Source organism: Pleurodeles waltl, chromosome 10 (genome assembly GCF_031143425.1).
Source record: "Pleurodeles waltl isolate 20211129_DDA chromosome 10, aPleWal1.hap1.20221129, whole genome shotgun sequence".
NCBI classification, from domain to species: Eukaryota; Metazoa; Chordata; class Amphibia; order Caudata; family Salamandridae; genus Pleurodeles; species Pleurodeles waltl.
The window spans coordinates 359909516-359927421 of NC_090449.1; positions in this window are offsets into that span (position 1 = coordinate 359909516).

A 17906-nucleotide genomic window follows, 5' to 3' on the forward strand; every position below is an offset into this window, starting at 1 on the left:
CGACCTAGAACCTGACGACCAACCCGGACCATCGGGGACCTCTGGACCGTCGGTTCCCCACACACAGACACAGGCCACAGCAGACCCAAACCCCTCTGGGAACACCAGCACAACTCCCACCCAGCGGGCCCATGCCTCTGTCTCGCGGACGCGTCAATCAGCGGTGTGTCTGCCACTACAGGGCACCCAGGCTGACCCAAAACTCCAACAACAACAGGGACCTGGGGGCAGTGGTAGTGGGCACACCGTCCAGGGGACAGAGGCCCGGGGAAACAGGGCAACTGGGAGGGCTGCTGTGCGACAGGGGGGGGAGGACAGGCCCAGGGAACCGACTCTCCAAGAGGCCCTCACCACCATCATGGGAGCATACCATCACTCCCAGGAGACGATGGCGACGGCACTGGCCAGGTTCACCGAGATCCAGGCACAGCAGGAGGAACGGTACATGGGGTTCAGCAATGAACTCCGGGACATCGCTACCGCGATGGGGACCATAGTCCAGGCCCTCAACCGGATAGAAACCACATTGCGGGACCATGTGGCACCGCAAAGGGCCCCTGTCACTAGCCAGGAACAGCCTACCACCTCCACCGGTGCTAGTGGTCAGGAGGCCCCCACAGAACGACGGGCCACCAGAACCCCACCTCCTGCTGAAGAACAACCACCCCGCAAGAGGAACCTAATATCCCCCTGGATGTCATTCCACTGTCCCACAGTGTCACCCTGTCCAACCTTGAACTGCCCCTGCTCCATCCTTCCACAGCCATATGAACAATGCACCTGTGCGACCGAGAACTGGACTCTGCCATGGACATAACTCCACCCTCACCCATCACCGTTTTAATATCATGTACCAATATATAGCACTAAAAATAAATCACTCATTGCACATAAATCATTCTGGAGTCAGCCTGTATTAATTACAAATGTATAACACATTACTTATCAATAATGTTCTGTTATTTATGTGTGGACAACATACCGATGTCAATAAGCATTAGTCCATGGGCTAACCAAGCAGAAGTCACGCAGTGGGTCATACAGCACTGAAAAGGGAAGGGAAAAGTAAACTTCAGTTTAAAAGAACTGGGGGGAAATACACAAATTAAAGATGCAGGGGGCATTCAGTAAATGTCAAATGGCGTGGGTGATTCCTACCTGTGTGCTACTGAAAATACTGTTGGATAACTCTGTCCCTGTTGTCTGGGTCGTCCTCTTCGTCTTCCTTCTCTTCACTCTCCGCAGGCTCCACAGCTGCTTCAACCCCACCATCTGGACCATCCTCCTGCAGGAAGGGCACCTGACGTCGCAATGCCAGATTGTGAAGCATACAGCAGGCCACGATGATCTGGCACACCTTCTTTGGTGAGTACATCAGGGATCCCCCTGTCATATGTAGGCACCTAAACCTGGCCTTCAGGAGGCCAAAGGTTCTTTCAATGATCCTCCTAGTTCGCCCATGGGCCTCATTGTACTGTTCCTCTGCCCTGGTCCGGGGATTCCTCACTGGGGTCAATAGCCAAAGCAGGTTGGGGTAACCAGAGTCACCAATTAGCCACACACGTTGTCTCTGTAGCTGTTCCATCACATAAGGGATGCTGCTATTTCGCATCACATACGCGTCATGCACTGACCCAGGGAACATGGCATTCACATGGGAGATGTACTGGTCAGCCAAACAGACCACCTGAACGTTCATCGAATGGTAACTTTTCCTGTTTCTGTACACCTGCTCATCGTCTTTTGGGGGTACTAAAGCCACATGGGTCCCATCAATGGCACCAATTATGTTGGGGATATGTCCAAGGGCATAAAAATCACCCTTCACAGTGGCCAAATCTACCTCCTCAGGGAATACAATGTAGCGCCGCATGTGTTTCGTCAGGGCAGACAACACTCTAGACAAGATTTTTGAAAACATAGGCTGAGACATTCCAGATGACATGGCCACTGTTGTCTGGAATGAGCCACTTGCCAGAAAATGGAGGACTGACAGAACCTGCACAAGAGGGGGAATTCCTGTGGGTTGGCGGATGGGGGACATCAGGGCTGGCTCCAGGTGGGCACACAGTTCATGTATAGTGGCTCGGTCAAGTCGGTATCGTAGTATGATGTGGCGTTCTTCCATTGTCGACAGGTCCACCAGCGGTCGGTACACGCGAGGATTCATCCTTCTCCTCGCAAGTCCCAGCGGACGGTGCCTAGGAAGGACAACATGGAGCACAGAGTCAAGCAAGTCACAGGTACGTTCACCACTGCATGCATAGCACACGATTATCTATGTATTGAAAGGCGTGTATGTGTGGCAATGCAAGGCCTAGGCCTGTGTGACGCAGTACAAATTATGCCATGTGGGCCCTTGAAATGGCGGCTGCCTGACCAGTGAAGTGGGACAATGGGATGTGAGGTCAATGCGCTGGCGTGGCACACCGTGGCGGTAGGCGGTCGAAGACCGCTATACGAAGCCGCATTGGCTAACATTGAAGCCTATGGGTTTCAGGAGCCAATAATGAGGTGCGCCGGCGGTCGCGGTACGCACGGCCGCGGTACGCACCGCCGCGGGCGTGACCGCCATTTTCTATCTGCTTAATCACTCGAGACCTGATCTTCCACAGGAGAGGACCTATACTGCAAGTGCTGCTGTGACCTCGGTCTGGAAGTGACAATGGCTGCTGCGACTGGGGAAAGGGCCCCCGCCTTCAGTTCCGAAGAGTTGGAGAAGCTCGTGGACGGGGTCCTCCCCCAGTATGCGTTACTCTACGGTCCTCCAGACCAACAGGTAAGTACACTGGGTGCACATTGAATGGGCTATGCCTGTGTGGAGTGGGGTGGATGCTAAGTTGGTAGGTGGGGGGCGAATGAGGAGTGCAACGCACGACAGATGAGAGCATGTGCCATATGGCAAGGTTGGGGAGGGGGGGCCAATCGCATCTAACATGCAGGAATATGATGATTTCTCCTTCCCACCCTGTACATGTCAAATAGGTCAGCGCCCATCAGAAAGTGGACATATGGCGTGCCATCGCCAAGGAAGTCCGGGCCCTGGGGGTCCACATCAGACGGGGCACCCACTGCCGCAAGAGGTGGGAGGACATGCGCCGCGGGACCAGGAAGACCGCCGAGTCACTGCTGGGGATGGCCTCCCAACCTAGGAGGGGTGCCAGTCGTACCCTGACCCCCCTGATGTCCCGGATCCTGGCGGTGGCCTACCCTGGTTTGGATGGGTGCTTGAGGACATCACAGCAGACACAAGGGGGTGAGTATCAGCACATTCTGCTATCTCTCTGCGCAGTGGAGGCGTCTGGGTGGGGGAGGAGGGTTGGGGGTGACATTAGGCCAGGGCGCTTTCTGTAGTGTAGTCCTCTCCTTTAGGCAAGGCCCTGTGCTCCCGGCCCCCACCTCTGTAGGGTGACAAGTACAGCTATCGATGGTCCAACATCACACATGTGCGCCTTTGTCGTCTCTAGACCTGTTGTCCTAGTCCGAAGTACTGAGTAGTGTTCCCCGAATGCACGGCTTAGTGCATGAGGCTCCTGTGTCTGTCCTCTCCACCAATGGTGTTGACATTGCATGCACTCAACCTGGTCTTCGTTTTTCTCCCCCCACCCTTCTTCTTCGTCTTCTTGTGCATCTGTGCATTAGCATCATCAGGCGGAGGAGAATTGGCATCGGAGCACGAGGGAGCTGCAAGTCACAAGGCCCCGGTGGGACCAGGAACAGACACCGAGGGCACCAGTGATCCGGAGGGCGAGGGGAGCACCACAACGGGGACCGGTGGTGACACCAGCGACAGCGACACATCCTCGGAGGGGAGCTCCCTAGCGGTGGCGGCAACATCCGGGCCCCCGCCTCTACAGGTACAGCCACCACCCAGCGCACCAGCCCCGCCCTCCCAGCAGCCCCTCAGCCTACGCTCCGTGCCCGCTCGCCCAGGAAGGCGGGCGTCTCCTTCGCCCCAGGCACCTCAGCCCCTGCCCCTGTTACCCCTGCTGCCCTCAGTGAGGAGGTCATTGACCTCCTGCGGACCATCATTGTTGGGCAGACTACCCTTTTGAATGCCATCCAGGGGGTAGAAAGGGAGGTGCATCGGAGCAATGCCTACCTGGAGGGCATTCATTCGGGTCAGGCTGCCCATCAACGATCGTTCAATGCTCTGGCCTCAGCACTGACGGCAGCCATTGTCCCTGTCTCCAGCCTCCCTCTTCTGACTGCCTCCAGCCTGTCTCTGTCTCCTGTTCCTCAGCCTATCCCATCCACACCATCAGACCAGCCTGCACACACCTCAACACCCAAGGGCAGCTCATCCAGACACAAGCACCACAGAACCCACAAGTATTCACGCAAGCAACACCCAGATGCAGACATTCCAACAGTCACTACCACCTCTGTGTCCCCCTCCTCCCTCCCTGTGACGTCTACACTCACACCTGCATGCACACCACCATCAGCCAGTGCTTCCATCACCAGCACACCCTCCAGTCCAGTCCGCACACGTGCAGTCACCACCCCCACTACCATTTACACGTCCCCTGTGTCCTCTCCCACTGTGTCTGTCACCCCCTCTTCCAAGACACACAAACGCAGGCAGACACCCACCCAACAGCCATCCACCTCACGACAGCCTCCAGCACATGCACCTGCACCCAAAGACAGCACACCTGACTCTCCTACAACCACATCCTCTTCCTCCACTTCCATCTCCACTTCTCCTACCTTTTACCTTGGTCCTAAGAAAGTTTTCCTTGCTAATCTTGACCTCTTTCCCTCCACTGACCCACCCCCTCCATCTGCAAAGAGTCCCAAGAGCACCTCAGCCACCAACAGCCCAGCTTCGAGTGTCACTGTGGTGCATGGGTTCTGGAGCCCACCCTTTGCCAGCAGTGACACTTCAATCAGCAGCAAGGGGACAGCCAGCCCCCCACCGGGCAAGAAGACCAGGAAGCTAAAGGGCCGCCGCTGAACAGGGCCCCGCCTTGCAGAAGAGCACCGCTGAAGAGGGCCCCGCCGTGCAGAAGAGCACCGCTGAACAGGGCCCCGCCGTGCAGAAGAGCATTGCTGAAGAGGGCCCCGCCGTGCAGAAGAGCACCGCTGAAGAGGGCCCCGCCCTGCAGAAGAGCACCGCTGAACAGGGCCCCGCCGTGCAGAAGAGCACCGCTGAACAGGGCCCTGCCGTGCAGAAGAGCACCGCTGAAGAGGTCCCCGCCGTGCAGAAGAGCACCGCTGAAGAGGGCCCCGCCGCGCAGAAGAGCACCGCTGAAGAGGGCCCGCCGTGCAGAAGAGCACCGCTGAAGAGGGCCCCGCCGTGCAGAAGAGCACCGCTGAACAGGGCCACGCCGCGCAGAAGAGCACCGCTGAACAGGGCCCCGCCGTGCAAAAGAGCACCGCTGAACAGGGCCCCGCCGTGCAGAAGAGCACCGCTGAACAGGGCCCCGCCATCTCAAGCACCGCTCCGCTGGGCACCGCCATCTCAAGCACCGCTCCGCTGGGCCCTTCATCCCAAGCACCGCTCCGCTGGGCCCTTCATCCTAAGCACCGCTCCGCTGGGCCCTTCATCTCAAGCACCGCTCCGCTGGGCACCGCCATCCCAAGCACCGCTCCGCTGGGCCCTTCATCCCAAGCACCGCTCTGCTGGGCACCGCCGTCTCAAGCACCGCTCCGCTGGGCCCTTCCTGTCAAGCACCGCTCCGCTGGGCCCTTCCTGTCAAGCACCGCTCCGCTGGGCCCCGCCGTCTCAAGCACCGCTCCGCTGGGCCCTTCCTGTCAAGCACCGCTCCGCTGGGCGCCGCCATCTCAAGCACCGCTCCGCTGGGCCCCGCCGTCTCAAGCACCGCTCCGCTGGGCCCTTCATCCCAAGCACCGCTCCGCTGGGCCCTTCATCCCAAGCACCGCTCCTCTGGGCCCTTCATCCCAAGCACCGCTCCGCTGGGCACCGCCGTGTCAAGCACCGCTCCGCTGGGCCCTTCCTGTCACGCACCACTCCGCTGGGCACCGCCATCTCAAGCACCGCTCCGCTGGGCCCCGCCGTCTCAAGCACCGCTCCGCTGGGCCCCGCCGTCTCAAGCACCGCTCCGCTGGGTCCTTCCTGTCAAGCACCGCTCCGCTGGGCCCTTCCTGTCAAGCACCGCTCCGCTGGGCCCTTCCTGTCAAGCACTGTTAACGGTTCACTGTGCCCACCATGCCTCCTCCTTGACCAGTGGAGACTGTAATCCACCTGATGGACTGTGGCTTTGCACTCCCCAGGATTGATCAGTGGGCAACCCACCCACTGTAGAGACTTGAGAGACTGTGGCTTTGCACTCCCTAGGATGGCCGAGTGGCCAAGCCACCCACTGTAGAGACTTGAGAGACTGTGGCTTTGCACTCCCCAGGATGGCCGAGTGGGCAAGCCACCCACTTGTGAGACTTGAGAGACTGTGGCTTTGCACTCCCCAGGATGGCCGAGTGGGCAACCCACCCACTGTAGAGACTTGAGAGACTGTGGCTTTGCACTCCCCAGGATGGCCGAGTGGGCATGGTGGCCCCTTCGTGGATCTGGCGTCGTGGAATCATGTGGCTGTGGTGCCCCCCCTTCCCTTCCCCTGAGGTGCCTGTAGTTTTTTCATTAGATGCCCCTGCAGTGTTCTCTCCAAAGGACTCAGGTCTCCTGTGTAGGCTTTGCCCTTGTGTTGCTACACTTTGGCCCACAGACACTTTGAATCTCGTTAGATGTGCAGGACTTATTGCCTCGGTTTTTCGTATGCAATGGTTATTGAATTTGGATTTTTGATTTGTTATTGCTATTTGACCGTGACTTATCAGTGGTTTTTATTTCCCATAAATTTCGAGTCACTATTTAATTATGTCCTTGTTTTCTTTATGGGGGTTTGGGTGGTTTCACTGTGACTTGTTGCTCTGCATTGGTGTGTACATGGTTTGGGGGGGTGGGTGTATCGCGTATGTGTGTGCCCGTAACCTTTCGTCCTCCCCCCTCCCCTGTGTCGTAGGTGCAGTACTCACCGTTGTCGTCTGCGCCGGCGTTCGTACTCGTGGTAGATGAGCAGGTAGACGAGAGCAGGTAGGATGTTTAATTCGGGTTCCATGCTGTCCTCCTTCCTCGTGGAGTGCGTAGAGGTGTGCGTTTTCCAGTCCGTAGTCTGTTTCCGCCATGTTTTTATCGGCGGTGCTCCCGCCCCGGAAAAGGTGGCGGATTGGCCGGTCATGATAGGGTGGGCGGTACATTGTCTGCCGCCTGGCGTTTGGCAGTGACCGCCGCGCTGTTTGTCGGTCCCGCCGTGGCGGTCAGAGTGTTAAAGTGGCGGGCTGTGTTGGTGGTTCCCGCCAGGGTCAGAATTCCATTTTTTGGACCGCCGGCCTGTTGGCGGGTTGGCCGCCGCTTTATCACCGACCGCCAGGGTTAGAATCACCCCCTATATGTGCCCTAGACCTGTAATTCAAATGCTACTGGTGAGCTTGCAGCACTGATTGTGCCATCCACTTCAGGACTCCAGCCTGCCATTGCAGAGCCTGTGTGTTCAGTTTTAAACTGTCATGTTGACCTGGCAAGTTAACCCACTTGCCTAGCACAAACTGTCCTTTTTAATATATAGCTCACACTCAAAGGTGGCCCTATTCAAGGCCAGGGTCCAATGTATTCTAAAATGTTGGGGGTGCACTTTTAGGTTTTACATGTCCAGGTAGTGAGAAACTACTGGAAGGCCTATCTCTCCCATAGGTTAACATTGGGATTGCCTTATTACCTTTTATAAGTATGATTTCCAATTGGGAAGGGATGGGATCCCATGTTTGGTGTATCTGTAATCACCTTTTAAAATCACAACTTATGGTGAAGTCAGATTTTAAATTGTAATTCAGAAAATGCCACTTTTAGAAAGTCTGAATTTTCTTATTTTAAATCACCTAATGACTTCCGCCTGTCTCTGAATAAACACCTGGGTGGGTGACAGCTGTGCTCTTGTGCATTTCCTCCAGACAAAGGGAGCTTAGGTGTGACTGAGTGTCCATCTGCATGTTGAGGGACCATCCTGGGCAGAATGGGAAGGTAGGAGCTGTCATACCAGAATGGGCGGTGTTCTGAGCCCTCACAAAGGACTTCATAACCTCCTGTAGTATGTCTGGAGCTAGGGAGTTAAAGGCCAGTGACCTTGTGTATGTGAAAGGCTTCTCTTTGATGTCTCCCCCACTTCAAAGGCACCACTGGGTATAAGAATTGGAATTCTGACCCTACCAAATCAGTATATTTCTGGACCTGAGGACATTCTGCCAGGAAAAAGAACTGCTGCACTACTGAAAAGATTGTCATTCGACTGGACGCTGCTGGACTTTGCTGCCATCCTTCCCTGGGAGTGAGAAGGACTGGACCTGCATCTCTACATCCCCAGAATCAAAGTGACTCCAAGGGCTTGCTGACTTGTGTCCTGTTCTGAAGTCTCAAGGACATCAAAGACTTCACTCAAGACTGCTACAGTCCCTTGACTCTGGCAACTGTGCGCCCTGGTCTGCCTAGTGGTGCCAATCATCTTTGACATTGATGAAACTCTCCAAACTAGGTACATTTTCTGCAGGACAAAGTTGGTCCCTGTAGCCAGCCTCCACTCCATCCTGGTCGGCCTGAACTTTTGGATTTACCCTGGTCCAGCGCAAACAGATAGCCCCAGTTGTTGCTTTCTGCTTCTAAGCACTACATTTGCTGATATTTTTAAAAATGCATATCTTTACATCTATTTATTGATTTTTTGTTGTTTTGGTATTGTTTTAATCTTAAAAACATAATCTATTTTGCTAAATTGGTGTTTTTGCTGTGTTACAGTTTTAAGTATTCCACAAAAACTTTACACATTGCCTCCTAAGTTAAGTCTTCCTGCTCTATGCCAAGCTACTAGAGGGTGAGCGAGCGCATGTTAATTTATGGCATGTAACTGACTTACTCTGACTAGGATTGCGGTCCCTACTTGGACAGAGTGCATACCTCTGCTGACTAGAGACCTAGGGGGTCATTCCGACCCCGGTGGTCAAGGACCGCCGGGGCCGGGGTCAGCGGGAGGACCGCCAACAGGCTGGCGGTGCTCCGCAGGGCATTCTGACCGCGGCGGAATGGCCGCGGTCAGAACAGGAAAACCGGCGGTGTCCCGCCGGTTTTCCGCTGCCCTGAGGAATCCCCCATGGCGGCGCAGCTTGCTGCGCCGCCATGGGGGATTCCGACCCCCTCACCGCCATCCTGTTCCTGGCGGTTCCGACCGCCAGGAACAGGATGGCGGTGAGGGGTGTCGTGGGGCCCCTGGGGGCCCCTGCAGGGCCCATGCGAATGGCATGGGCACTGCAGGAGCCCCCGTAAGAGGGCCCCACTTTGAATTTCAGTGTCTGCTTAGCAGACACTGAAATTCACGACGGGTGCTACTGCACCCGTCGCACCCTTCCCACTCCGCCGGCTCCATTCGGAGCCGGCTTCCTCGTGGGAAGGGGTTTCCCGCTGGGCTGGCGGGCGGCCTTCTGGCGGTCGCCCGCCAGCCCAGCGGGAAAGCCAGAATGGCCTCCGCGGTCTTTCGACCATATGGCAGAATGAGGCCCCTAATTTCTAACATTGGTGGCAGCATTGGTATAGGACATGTAATTGTACAGTGCCTTACAGTAATTTGGTGTACAGTATCATCCACACATAAGACCAATTTGAATTAATTGTGTCTGATCCTCATTGGCATTTTCCCTGCTCTCTCTGATTGGCATTTTTTATTTTTCTAATTCCCATGATTGACATTTTTGCTTTCTCTAAAATTATGTCTCTGACTGAAGGTCCAACATCTGCAACATCACAAAATAAAATGATGGACTTTTCAAACACTCACCTCCAGTCACAGATATGGGTTTAATCCATAATTATTTTGCCCACCATGTCACCCCAGTTTGGACCCGGCCATATGGAAATCAGTCATGAGCCTGCTCCCCATTGGAACTGCCAAGCCAGGTCCTGCCTGAACTGGAAACAATCATCCTGGGACGGTTTTGGAGTACCACCCTGCATCAGTCAGGTTGGCTTGAATCCAGTGGCGCAGCTAGCAAAGGACCCACATATGGGCATACCCTGGCCACTTAAGGCACACATAGCAACATCACAAAATAAAATGATGGTTGGAGTGTTGAAACTTGTCAAACATTCACCCCCAGTCACAGATGTGGGTTTAATCCATTGTTATTCTGCTTGCTGCGTGACCCAGTTTGGACCCAGCCATAGGCAAATCAGTCTTGACCCTGCTCCCCATCCTACATCTGCACCTGCAATAATAGACTGTGAGCTGACCAAGCTGGAGAGTTACACTGTGGCTCAGCTCGAGGATTTCTGCAAGGGATTTGGGCTTTCTATCAACAGCTTTTCCAGGATGGTGGAGCTGCAAGCGGCACTCTAGGCCTGGTTGGAAGCCCGGATGCAACTGTGACTTCAGAGGAGGAGGATGATATAATAAAGGATGATGTGTAGCTGCACCAGGATTCACTAGAGAATCTGGAACTGTCTGTCATGTAGAGGCCTGTCCCCAGAGGAGCTGGAGGACTGGAGGGGTGGGGAAGAAATTAAATTGGAGCTGGCTAAGCTGAAAGTGGAAAAAAAGAAGGATGAAAGAGCCTTAAAGGAGAGGACACTCATGTTGGCTCATGAACAGAGTCAGAAGGAGCTGGACATTAAAGCCAGGTGGGCTCAGTACAGCAGTCATTGTGGCCGCAATTCAGCAGTGCCCTCTGACAATATTGTCCTCATACCCAAGGGTTTGGTTTCTGTCTTTGTGGTGGGAGATGACATAGACAGGTGGTTTGAGGACTATGAGATTGCTCTACAGACGTACACGTTCCCTGAGGGAGATTGGGTAGCTAGTCTGTGGAAGCTTATTGTTAGTGAGGGAAGGCACACCCTATTGGCCCGAGAAGGGGGTGGTAGGATGTGGTATTCCTCCATGAAGGAGACCTTAATCAGGAAGTTTAGTCTGACTCCAGAATAATACTGACAGAAGTTCATGGACAGTCAGATGCTATCTTAACAGATCTGTGTTGATTGTGTGGATTCCTTTTGCTAGGCACTGGATGGTTAGGTGAAGGGCAGTGAGTTGAAGGATTATCAGGGCTGTATAAAGAGCACATCTTCAGTCTTTGTTTTCTAGATCTGCGCCAACACCTTGTTGACAGTAAATTCTTTTATCAGAGGGAGCTTGCTAAGGAAGTGGACCGTGGGTCAGCACCAGGTTCCACAAGAAGGTACTTGGTGGGTCATTACAAGGGTGGGCAGGGTCCTCACCAGAAGAAGGAGGGGGATAATAACAAGAGCAAAGAGTTCTCTAAAGGGCCTCAAACTAGTTTTGTGGGTCAGGCCTTTCATCCCCCTACTGAAAAGAAGAAGAAATGGTTCCCTGACAGTAAGTCTGCAGAGAACGCACCCCTGAAATGCTTTGATTGTTAGCTGGAAGGGCACTTCAAGAGAGATGGCAAGTGTCCCAAGCAGGCACAGCCCCTTACCGGTGGGCAGTCACCGGGGTTGGCTATTGTCCCAGATAGTTTGTGGGACAGCTTAAAGATTACTTAATGCCCCTTTGTGATGGTGAGATGGTGGTGAGAACCCACATCCCAAACAATACTAGGAAGTACATTCAATAGGTCACCATCAATGGGCAGAGGGTAAAGGCTCTGAAAGACACAGGACCCAGCATGAAAACCATCATGTGTCATCTGGTGTCTTCAGAGCAGGTAGTCCCTAATGTGGACCACTGAGTTGTTGCTGCTGAAAACCATGAGAACCTTTATCCAGTGGCTCTGGTTCCCTTTCGAAGGGTGGGGAGCTCAGGTACCTTGAAGGGTACCTGTAAGTCCATTCATGCCTGTGGATCATCTGCATGGTAATGACCTGGAGAATACCGCCTGGAAGGAGGTGGAGCTCAGCAATGTTGGGGCTGCCTGAGTGGGTGTGCCTGAGCACACAGTTCATGGCAGCCTAAAAGGGTGGTCACTGGAAGAATATGCACAGGGTCCTGTCAAAAAGAAGAAGGGGTGCAGGAAACACTCTGCTAAAACTCCCATGGTCCAGATAGAGGCTGAACCTGAGGGGATCACCCCTACCAGGAAGGAAGTGGCCGAACTGGGGAACCTGCCTGAGCTACTCAACTGGCAACAGGAAGGTGTCCCACCTGGGAGGGGTTTTGCAAGGTGTAGAGGGAATGGAATCCTCTTGTGGGTCTTCAGCAGCAGGCTGAGACCCAGGCAGCTTGTGATGCCTCTGGCAAGCACCCGATCTACTGGGAGAATGGTCCCCTTGTAGAGTGGGCTTAAGGTTCCTGAGTCTGGTGCAAACCATTTGTTGGTGGTCCCCAGTGCTACAGGGCCTTCCTGCTGGGTCTGGCTCATGATGTGTCACTGGCAAGTCATTCGGGGAACGACAAATCCTTTGACAGGCTTGTCAACAACATTTACCGGCCTCAAGTGAGGAAGGCCTTGGATCAGTCTGTAGGTCATGTCCTACCTGCAAGGTAAGTGGCAAGACAGTGGGAAAGTGCAAGATTCCTCTACAGCTTTTACCTGTCATTGGCACCCCTTTGAGAGGGTGGGCAGAGACATCATTGGGCCACTGAACCCCAAGACAGTCATGTGCAACAGATTTGTCCTGATCTTGCTGGACCATGCCACCCGGTACCGGAAAGCTATCACTTTAAGGACTGTGGTGCTGCCTGTGGTGGCCAGGGCACTGTTGGGAATCTTTACCTGCATAGGTTTCCCCAAGGAGGTTTGGTCTAACTTGGGTACCAACTTAATGTCTAATTACATGAAGCACATGTGGATGGAGTATGGGGGCACCTACAAGCTCTCCATTCCGTACCACCCTCAAACCAATGGAATGGTTGAATGGTTCAGGCAAACTCTCAAGGACATGATAATGGGTGTACCCAAACCCAAATCCATAAGTGAGGCATCCTCTTGCCATGTCTGTTGTTTGCATACAGGGAGGTACTGCAGAATGGCTTTGGCTTCAGCCCTCTTGATCTTCTGTATGGGCAACCTGTGAGAGGGCCTCTTATTTTGGTAAGAGAGCACTGGGAGCAAGCTCTTGGGAGAGCCCCCCAAGATGTGGTCAGCTACAAGCTGCCCCTTCACAACCAAACAGCCAACCTATTGAACTCACCAATGAGAATCTGCAAGCTAGCTAGGAGGACATGAAGCGTTGGTATGACTAGAATGCCACTCTGGATAGGTTTCAGCCTGTCCATAACTTGCAGGTGATGGAGCCCTGAGCTCAGCAAGATGACTATTCCGGGCCCTATGAGGTAAAAGAGTGCAAAGGCAAGGTCACCTACCTGGTGGACCTCAAGAATCTTAGGAACCCCTTCAACCCTCAAACAGCTCTTGGTTCAGCCTAATGGGGTTAGTCCCCAAGGCTGCCCCTCCAGGTGTCACAACTACACTTAGATTCCTTGTGGACTAATGTTAGAAATGGGGTTTTTGGTTAGCAGTCAGGTTAGCCTTTGTCCTCTGCGGTCACGCTTTGCACAGAGACACTGCTCCCTGGTCTGGAAAGGGGCACATTTGCAGTGGTAACATCATCCACAGATAGCATCAAATCCTCTGAGGGGCCATTTTCTGGCTCCTCTTCCTCATCATCCTCTTCTAAATGGGCTTCTGCCCAGGCCCTCAGCGCCACTTGAAAGTCCTCCTTTTTGGAGACCCCTTGGGTGGGTACCCTCATTGCCCTGCAGAACCCTCTTAGCTGTTTGACCGTATATGTATCCAACAGGACTAGGTCAAAGTCTCCTACTTGAGACCCAGTCAGAGACATGTTGAGTGAGGATTTAGTTTTTGAAAATTGTCAGGAAAAAACGAATTTGCAAAAAAGAGATAAAAATCAAGTTGACCTTCAACTGTGGGAAGGTAGTGAAATACTTAGCTACTGTATGTCACTGCACAAATACAAGTCCTATCCTCACTGTTGATCACCAATGTTAGAAATGGGGTTTTTGGTTGGCAGTCAGGTTACCCTCTGTCCAAGCAAGAACCCTCACTCTAGTCAGGGTAAGACACACACAATCCAAAATTAGCCTGTGCCCACCCTCTGGTAGCTTGGCACGAGCAGTCAGGCTTAACTTAGAAGGCAATGTGTAAAGTATTTGTGCAATAAATCATACAATACCACCATATAGCACCACAAAAATACACCACAGTATTTAGAAAAATATATAATATTTATCAGGATAATTGTAGGTCAAAACGAATAAAGTTGCAATGTGAATTTGTAAAGATATCACTGAAAAGTGATATAAAGGGGGTCATTACGACCCTGGCGGCCGGCGGTAAGCTGGCGGTAACACCGCCAACAGGCTGGCGGTGTTCCACCAGCTATTATGACCGTGGCGCAATAGCCACGGCCATACCGCTGGCCCCTCCCCAGGGCAAGCACCGCTGCCCTAGGGATTATGAGTCCCCGACCGCCAGCCTGTCCTTGGCGGTAAACACCGCCACGGAAAGGCTGGCGGTAAGGGGACTTGGGGTGCCCCTGGGGGCCCCTGCACTGCTCATGCACTTGGCATGGGCAGTGCAGGGGCCCCCAGGCATAGCCCCATCGCGCATTTCACTGCCCGAATTTTGGGCAGTGAAATGCACGACAGGTGCTACTGCACCCGCTGCACATCAGCATTGCCACCGGCTCTATCACGAGCCGGCAGCAATGTTGATGTGACTTTTCCGCTGGGCCAGCAGACTGTAACACTGTTACCATCCGCTGGCCCAGCGGAAAAGTCATAATAGGGAGCCAGGAATACCGCCGGCAATGGCGGTATTCTGGCTCCCGCAGCCTCGGTGGTCTTTTTGAAAGACCGCCGAGGTTGTAATGAGGCCCAAAGTGTCTTAAGTCTTTAAAAAGCAAACAAAGTCTCTTTCAAGCACAAAGTACCTGGTTTGGAGTGGAAAATGTCCGCAGAGGGCCGCAGAAGAAGAGATACGTGGAAAAATGGTGTGTGCGTCGATTTCTCCCCAGCACACACGGACATGCGTCATTATTTTTCACGCGGGGAAGTCGTGTGTCATTTTCCGACACGCAGACAGTCTCTTTCTGTGGGTCGCAGGGATTACCAGATGTCCCCGGTCTGTGCGTGGTTTCTCCTGCTTGTTTTCTGGCTACCCGTCGTTCTGTGGGGCTGTGTGTCGAAGTTTCGCTCTCACGGCAGGCGTTGCGTCGATTTCTCCTCTGGAAGTCGTCGGCGTTGTCCTTGCGAGACCGTGCATCGAAGTTCCGGTCGTCCTGAAGGCGTCGCGTTGATCAGCTTCGGTGTGCGCGTTTTTCTCGCCGCGGAACAAGCTTGCGTCGAAAATTTCGGCGCACAAAGCGTCCAAGTGAAAAAGAGAAGTCTTTTTGGTCCTGAGACTTCAGGGAACAGGAGGCAAGCTCTATCCAAGCCCTTGGAGAGCACTTTCACAGCCAGACAAGAGTTCAGCAAGGCAGCAGGCCAACAGCAAGGCAGCAGTCCTTTGTAGAAAGCAGGCAGGTGAGTCCTTTGAGCAGCCAGGCAGTTCTTCTTGGCAGGATGTAGTTTCTGGTTCAGGTTTCTTCTCCAGCAAGTGTCTGATGAGGTTGGGCAGAGGCCCTGTTTTATACCCAAATGTGCCTTTTGAAGTGGGGGAGACTTCAAAGAGTGGCTAAGAAGTGCACCAGGTCCCCTTTCAGTTCAATCCTGTCTGCCAGGGTCCCAGTAGGGGGTTTGGCAGTCCTTTGTGTGAGAGCAGGCCCTCCACCCTCCCAGCCCAGGAAGACCCATTCAAAATGCAGATGTATGCAAGTGAGGCTGAGTACCCTGTGTTTGGGGTGTGTCTGAGTGAATGCACAAGGAGCTGTCAACCAAGCCCAGCCAGACGTGGATTGTAAGGCACAGAAAGATTTAAGTGCAAAGAAATGCTCACTTTCTAAAAGTGGCATTTCTAGAATAGTAATATTAAATCTGACTTCACCAGTCAGCAGGATTTTGTATTACCTTTCTGGCCATACTAAATATGACCTTCCTGCTCCTTTCAGATCAGCAGCTGCCACTTCAACAAGGTATGAGGGCAGCCCCAATGTTAGCCTATGAAGGGAGCAGGCCTCACAGTAGTGTAACAATGAATTTAGGAGTTTTACACTACCAGGACATATAACTACACAGGTACATGTCCTGCCTTTTACCCACACAGCACCCTGCTCTAGGGGTTACCTAGGGCACACATTAGGGGTGACTTATATGTAGAAAAAGGGGAGTTCTAGGCTTGGCAAGTACTTTTAAATGCCAAGTCGAAGTGGCAGTGAAACTGCACACAAAGGTCTTGCAATGGCAGGCCTGAGACAAGGTTAAGGGGGCTACTTAAGTGGGTGGCACAACCAGTGCTGCAGGCCCACTAGTAGCATTTAATCTACAGGCCCTAGGCACATATAGTGCACATTACTAGGGACTTATAAGTAAATTAAATAGTCCAATCAGGTATGATCCAAAGTTACCATGTTTAAAAAGGGAGAGAGCATAGGCACTTTAGCACTGGTTAGCAGTGGTAAAGTGTGCAGAGTCTAAAAGCCAGCAAAACAGGGTCCAAAAAGTGGAGGGAGGCAGGCAAAAAGTTGTGTGACCACCCTAAGGCATGTCAGGTCTAACAACTAACATCACCAAGACTCATGCACACCCCACCCGAGAGCTGATGAGCTCATATATAGGCTTGTAACTGCCAAGAACCTCAGCACATTTGACTAAACGTCTGGTTACTGGCAGATTGCCTTGATCAATAGGGCAAAAGAGAGGTCTGCATTCCCTACACTAGAAGGGCACTTCCAGCTCCAGGTCATACATACCCTTCAGGATGAAGAACACCCCTGCCACCTTCGAGAGGTTGGTCAACCAGGCCCTGGCTGGGTTGGAGATCTTGAGTGCAGCTGACCTAGACAACATTGAGGTCTTCAGTTCTAGCTAGGACAACCACCTGTTCCTCTCTAGGGAAGTACTCAGGATCTGCAGAGGGCAAATCTGACTATCAAGGCCAACATGTGTCAGATAGGGTAGTGTTCTGTGGTCTTCTTGGGTCAATAAGTGGGAGGTGGCAAAAAGCAGCCCCTCCAGGCCAAGAATGAGCCCATTGTGGCTAGGATCTGCCTAAGATTTAGGCAGGATTGATGGCCTTTGTAGGCCTCACTAGTTATTACAGGAGATTAATCAAGGAGTATGGCACCACTGTTGCCTCCTTGACAGAATTGCCTTTCAGGAACCAGCCACATCAGATGATTTGGACAGAGGAGTGTCAGAAAGCTTTTGACACCCTGAAGGACCCCATGTGCATAACATCCATACTCAAGGCCTCTGACTTCTCACAAGAATTTATTGTTCAAACAGATGCTCATAGCATGGTGTAGAGGCCTTGGTCTCACAGCTAAATGAAGAGGGCTGGGTTCAGTTGGAGGCTACCTCCCAGGGAGGAGTGGTAGAGTGCAGAAGAAAGGGAAGCCTTTGCTATGTTCTGAAGAAGCTAAAGCCATACCAGTTTGTCACTAACTTCTGGGCTCAGACAGACCACAGGCCCATCAGATAGTTAATGCAAAGGAGAACTGAGAATCCCTGTTTTGTTGACCTAATTTTTGCTGGCTTTAGAACTCTGGGCACATTACCATTGCTGACTAGTGCTAAAGTGCATGTGCTCGTTTCCTAAAACATGATATCGCTGGCTTATCCACAATAGGCATATTTAATTTACTTATAAGTCCCTAGTAAAGTGCACTACATGTGTTCTGGGCCTGTAAATCCAATGCTACTGGTGGGCCTGCAGCAATGATGTGCCACCCACTTCAGTAGCCCTTTAAACAGGACTCAGGCCTGACATTGCAGAGCCTGTGTGTGCAGTTTTAAACTGCCATGTTCACCTGGAAAGCTAACCCTCGTACC